This window comes from Pocillopora damicornis, chromosome 2, assembly GCF_964200805.1.
Source record: "Pocillopora damicornis chromosome 2, jaPocDami1.2, whole genome shotgun sequence".
NCBI classification, from domain to species: domain Eukaryota; kingdom Metazoa; phylum Cnidaria; class Anthozoa; order Scleractinia; family Pocilloporidae; genus Pocillopora; species Pocillopora damicornis.
Window position 1 is genome coordinate 12,394,223 of NC_142671.1, and position 6,782 is coordinate 12,401,004.

The window sequence follows — 6,782 nt, forward strand, 5'->3', positions numbered from 1 at the left end:
TAATTTATTTAGTACGTAGAATCATGTTGTTTCTACGAAATACCGTTGTCTGCAATATTTTCTTCCAAAAGAAGGCCAAAGTTGAGATAACCGAAAAAGAGCGTCTTTGGAATTTGGTTAAAATCTTAGTGGTTATTGGTTTTAATCGGCCAAACTATGTTAGAATGCGGTATGAGAACCTTCAAGGAAGTAATGGGTCTGCGATATGTACCTGTGGCAAACGTTCTCAAAGAACGCCAGCCCAATCAAAGTGAGGCTATAATCAATTCGCAATGGCAACTTTTATTTCGTGTTTTATCTTGCGGTTGATTAAAGAAATACTTTGACAGAGAAACAATAATTTATCGTAGTTCCTCCAGTAACATCGGATGGATTGTCATTCTAGCACTTGCTCTGGGGGTATTTTCTGTACTTCTCGCGCGGAATCCGAAGGTCTGAGGTTCAATTCCTCATGGGGAATCAGAATTCTTTCTTTGTCCCACGCTCTTGACAAGACGAAAAAAACCGAGCTCATCATCTCTCTTACTTTATATATGTCTATTTTAATTTAGGAAAGTGATGACTTAAAAATTTAAACCTCTGAGTCCATTTCCACAACACGAGTAGGGAACAAGACGTTTATTAGAGAGCATGAAATATATAGTTCGCTATGACGCCCAAAGCAGTCCAAATAAGCAAAATGATCGTAGAGTTCATTATGAATCTGTAAGCCAATGATGTGGATCAGCCTACTTCTTCTTTTAGTGACAGAAATTTCTAACAAGAGAGAAAAATTATGAGAAACTTAAAAGCATTACTAACAAGCCAGGAAGAAACGAAAAGAACTCATAATCTCCAGCCGCGCGCCGAGCTACAAAGCGAAAATTTTGGGAGGCCTGCGTTTTAGCTCTTTTAGAGGAGGTCAATGTATTGGTCATTGCATAACAACATCAGCAGTTTAGCCCAACACATGTTCTGAAACTTGTGCCGGCTCTTTTTGACAATACAGTTCTTGCGCTTTCTTTAAGGCCCCTACCAAACTTCTGCGTTTTCGTTTGAAAACGTAACCTTTTTTATGCGTTTTCGCCGGTCATCCACTCTAAAACACCTGAAAACGTTGATGAAAACGGAGAGTTTTAAAATGGAGCGTTTTGACAACGGATCGTTTTTAAAACGCTCCGTTTTAGGGTTGACAAGTGAAAAGGGTGACGAAGAAATTTGCAGATGGGATCAGCTCCAATCCTAAACGTAACATCTGTCCATGATGGCAGATAACCTTGTGTCGTTGTACTTGCTGTATTCGAGCTTTGTTCATGTCATCAGCTTAACATCGCCTTGTACAATGTGAAAGCGTACTTAAGACGAAGCTGGACAGGGATCATGAAAAGATTAGTCTTATTATCAGTTTCAGGTCCCACTCGTTTCACCATTTTCAGCCGTGTTGTGTGGACAAGTGAAGATGCTGTCAAATATGAGTACGAGGACTTTTAAAATTGAAAGAATGTGTTTAGGACCTAAAATTGCGGAATTTTGACTTTCAATGTAAATCTGTAGAATTCGAACCTAAGCCGACAATGGGGCCGCGTTGTTGTGGTTCACATAATGAAGCATTTTCGATAAATTTGTCATTTTTCAAACTCTTATTGAAAAATATCTCACATGATACTGTGAAGCTCTATGAATTCGATTCTGAGTTTTTCAAGTAACAGGTTTTGTTGAGCGGCAGGTCTGGGGCGTTGAGCCCCCTTCACAGCCTTAGGGCCAGTTGCCTGGGGCACAGAACCCATTTCGCGGCTGAAAGGTCTACGTACAGATCTTCGCAGGCCTTGCGCGATTAAGGACTTCAACGAGTCCCTTTTGAGAGAAAATGAATATAAGGTCGAAATGGTGGCTTTTGAAAGGAAGATCCTCGTTGCCGTAGGTCTTGTGGTAGGCCGCGGGCTTGGCCCGGCTCTCTCTACACCCCGTTGAAAACAAAAAATTAATGAGTTACCGTGCTTTTGCGTTAACTTTTGTTTTTACCACTCAACTTAACACATATATCTTCGCATCACGGCGTACTCCTCTCTATGAATGTCACAAAACATTTTAGAAACTAGAGATAGTCCTTTTAATAAAAATTTTACTGAAAGCTTCCTTAAAGATAGCTTTGAGCTTAATTATGAGAACGCCCAACGGCAAACGAATAATTTTTCTTTCGAGCTTCTTTTTCTACCTTAGTTAATAAATACCTTTTTACCTAATTATGTCCTTAGGGTCAGTTGTTATCCTTACATTTTCCTCCGACACTGCATACGTCCCTGAAATATAGTTTTTAACGCTCGAAAACAAAGCGTACTTCTTTGCGCAGCAGTTTAATGTCATCTCTGTGTGTTAAAACTTGCTTTTAACTATTTCGCAGATAAAAATTCAACAGTGAACAAAAAGGAATGCAAAATGAAAAAGCTAACAGAAATAACGATGCAATTTATCTTCCTTGAAGAAAGCTGGTACCTGTGTATCCCTGCTGTTTACCCCGCTGTTTACCCTGCTGTGTTAAACGAGGCGATATTTTGGACCAAGTGACATTTGTGAGAGAAGGAAATGGTCTCACCAGATAAATTAAACTGAACTGAAAGGCCGGCCAATGACTGCTAAGTCGTTTTTCTTTCAGGTGTCTTTTTCCAAATGAATAAATTTGTAATTTAGCATTGAGGATCGTTTATTTGCTTTTGTTTTCGGCGGTTTCTTTATCAAGCCATGTGAAATCGAACTCGGGGAAAAAGCTTCTATATTGCAATGTCCGACAAATGAAAACTACTGCGGGTAATATCAATAGGTTTAGATGGAATTTGGACTCAAGTAAGAAATCTAAGAGAGGAAATATAAATAGAAACAGTATCTACACTTGCAAGCCAAATGGGAAAATTCCAAAACTTCTTTTCAGGAAAACTTCAATTTCACTTTTAGTCTTAATCTGACCCTTTAGTACTCTGGTACTCCCAGACTTCAAGTTCACGGTTGAGTAGACTCTTTTTTACAGTATGATGATTTCGATTACATCAGCGGATTCTTCGAAAGCTTCAGTTTTCTGGGCTTACCTAAGACGTTTCCTCTCCTTTTCGTACCAGTTATATCACTCATTTCACCCCAACATCTCGAATTGTCTACTCTTGAAGGCTTAGAATAATAAGACGACATTGTAGGTAAACCAGATGAAACTTACTGATATTTTTTTACCTCTTGTAAAAGTGTAAAGGAAATTGATAGATTCTTGAGTCAAAGTTTTCTTATTTATTCTGTCGTCTGATTTGTTCTGTGTCATAGAGAACCTATGAAATAAAATGAAAGGAAAGATGGAATAAAATCAAAATACAATCAAAGTCTCGTGGAAAATTAATAAGCAATCGTACCAACCCTTTTTGTAACGAGTGTATTCCTGTGTACACCTTCAAATAATGGAAAAAAGTTTATTTGTTTCCACGTTAAATTTATTAACACCAATTGGTCAATTTTCCATGTCCTCCAAATCCACACACTATAACTATTTTCAAGTGCCATAATGTGACATCAAGAGATAGTTTTACTTGTTGACCTTCGATGGCTATTTACCCGTTCGCCATTCAGGGACACTATTCATTTTTTTTATATGAACTACACCGTGCTGATAATTCATTACATGGAAAAAGAAACCTAATAACGATGAAGACGGAGGCGACAATAATCAAGATTGATGAAGACGATGCAATGCGCGACAAAGATGATGACGACCCACCGATAAGCATTCCTTTTTGCAATTGATATCTGATTTATGACGAACGCTTTAAGGAACGTTCTGTTATCCTAAACAAAATAGAAGGACATGGCCTTTTGGTAAGAAGAGATTGTTATGACGTCAGAGATAATTGACCTATATTGATACTTTTAAGTCGCGACCACATTGGTTTGAGTTTTTTTTTAATTAAAGTTAATCTCTGATGGATAACTTCTACAAAGACTGATTGCACATGATGCATTTTCCTTGTTATTACTTCTAGGGACTCGTCAAAGCTTCCGACATCAGCGACACAAAGGCCTTTCGTTAAGTCCTGGCATAATATGCTTGGTGTGTAATCTACGAGACAACTTCACTTTCCCCTTTTCTCTCGTGGAAAATTAATAAGCATATCTTAAAGAGTGTCATTGGCAATACTGAAACGTTCCATTCGCTTCAAACATTGATATATGTAGTACGTAGAACCGTAGTTGTATCTGCGAAATACCGTTGTCTACAATATTTTTCTCCAAAATAAGGCCAACTGAAGTTGAGATAACCGAAGAAGAGCGTTTTCGGAAATTGGTTAAAATATTTGTGGTTATTGGTTTTAATCGATAAAACTATGTTAGAAGTAAGTAATGGTCTGCGATATGTACCTGTGGCAAAAGCCCTCAAAGAACGCCGGCCCAATCAAAGTGAGGCTACATTCAATTTGCAATGGCAACGTTTATTTCGCGTTTTTTTCTTGTGCTTAATTAAGAAAGACCCTGACAAGGAAACAACAATTTATTATAGTTCCTCCAGTAACATCAGAGGGTTTGTCATTCTAGCACTTGCTCCGAGGATATTTGTACTTCTTGTTAAACTCACTGTTCTCGAAGCATTCGGTGGCAATTGCATTGCATTCGCACAAGGCAGAGCGGCATTTTCCCCAACATCAGTAATTAGAGGCAGGTTCTGAAGGAAAATGAAATAATTAGGGCCTGTTGTATAAAGTGAAAAGCAACGCAACTTGGGTTAAATGTTATAGCACAGTGTGTAAGAAATAGATAAGAAGCTGGTTCACAGGGTAAAAGAAATGACTTCGTGAAACGCAGATCCTCTACAGAAGGAGACGAAATTTCCGAAATGCGGAAGTACGTTTCATATAAATGAAGGCTAGGTGGGAAACAAGCACTGAACTATTAACGTATAGACAACAAACAACACGAAGCAAAAACAAATTAAAGTGAAACAATAAAATCAAGAAACAAATTAACCATAAAAAAGAAACAAAAACAAACAAAACAAAAAATAGTTAAAACCTTCTTGTACCGGTTAGATAGCTTAGAAAACTTACTGCATTCAGTGGGTTTTCTTCTTTTCTGTTGTGTAGGGCATAACCCACACTCCTACCTCGAATGGACAGATTTCCGACTTTAGAATGTCATGGTAACAATTGTCATGATCGAAGCAGCACCTGTGAATAGATTGATTTGATTATTCAGTTTCTACTGTCTACAGTGCTGAAACAGTGCTTATTATTTTTCCAGACAGAGATAGTTAAATAAATCATTTCCATTTTTCCGAAAATGACAATAAGTACTTTTTCTAAGATGGCAGAGTATTGTTAAGGAAAAAAAATGTAAACTTCACCTTTGTTAGTTGTTGTAAAATATCAAAACAGCAGCAAATGATGAAAAAAAAGATTTACTAGCTCCCACTAATAATTCTCATTTTTCTTTCTTCAATATATTGACGAAATTTTTGAATAATGCAATTTAAGTAAATCCAGGAGTGTACGAAAGAAAACGTGGAGTATCGTGTGTCTGCGTAAGAGAATGGGATTGGTTGTAGCGATTAGGTTGAGTTTAAGGCTTGGCAGCTCATGACGGAATTGGGGGAGAGGCTTTTTGTTGAATTTGAGTTAGAACGAACGAATGAAAGCACTTTAGAGATTTGGACGAAACTCTCGCAAACAAGGTTTTCTTATCCACGGCTACAAGGGACGTACTCTTCCGTCTCTTTGATTACTTAGCATAAGTGGAGAGCCTCCACGATACTAAAAAAAGTCAATCAGTGTTGATGATGTAAAAAAGAATTTTGATGATCACATATCCAAATCATCCACAGGGTCTCCTTTCCCACTAAAACCACAGTAGCAACCATAACCGTTATATATCCATGGTTTTTTTGCGAATGGCGCGCCAAAGCATCTTTCCAAAGCTGGTAAGGGCTATCTTTGACGCAATCTCATCTTCAAAATCTGCATAGCAGCATAGATGCATACATTAAAGTCGACTATAATCATGCAAGTGATAACTAGAGATACACTGTACAGGAATTCGCGCTTCTAGAAGAAAAACTGATGCCTGCACTTAATTTATTTCATAAACTTAAAGTTAAACTCTTTCAAAATAAGATTCTGTCGTTATTCTCTTCTAAGCGCAACTCGACTGGAACATAAGTTGTCTTGTAATGGCCAAAGTTAAAGCTAGAAGTTAAATTTGTCAATGAAACACTGAGGTTGTGCTTGACCAAGACCAAAAACAACATGCCTTCATTTTAATTTAGGAAAGAGATGGCTTTAACATCAAACCTCTTAGTCCATTTCTACGACGCGAGTAGGGATTAAGATATTTATTGGAGAGCATGAAATAGTTCGCTATGGCGCAAAGTGACGAGATACGTATCCGCTTCAAGGCCAGTCTCTGAGATGGCTGTCGGTATGGTGAAGACGCCCAAAGCAGTCGAATCAGAAAAATGATCTCGGAGTCCATTATGAATCTGTAAGACAATTTTTCTCTAGTAACAAAAATTTATAACAAGAGAGAAAACTTTTAAGAAACTTAAAAGGATTGCTTACAAGCCGGAAAATGCAAACAACGATCACCATGGATGTACAGTTGGATGGATGGATAACGAGTTTATCAAATCATTCAAGTTCTACGCAACCTTGAAACTATTCAATAATTAAATTACGGTGGAGAGGGAACATTTTAGACCAGGTATTTGTATATTACCAAGGCTAAAACTTGAGGAATCGGTGAGCAAACATGGAAACACCCTGACTCTCCAGAATGATGTC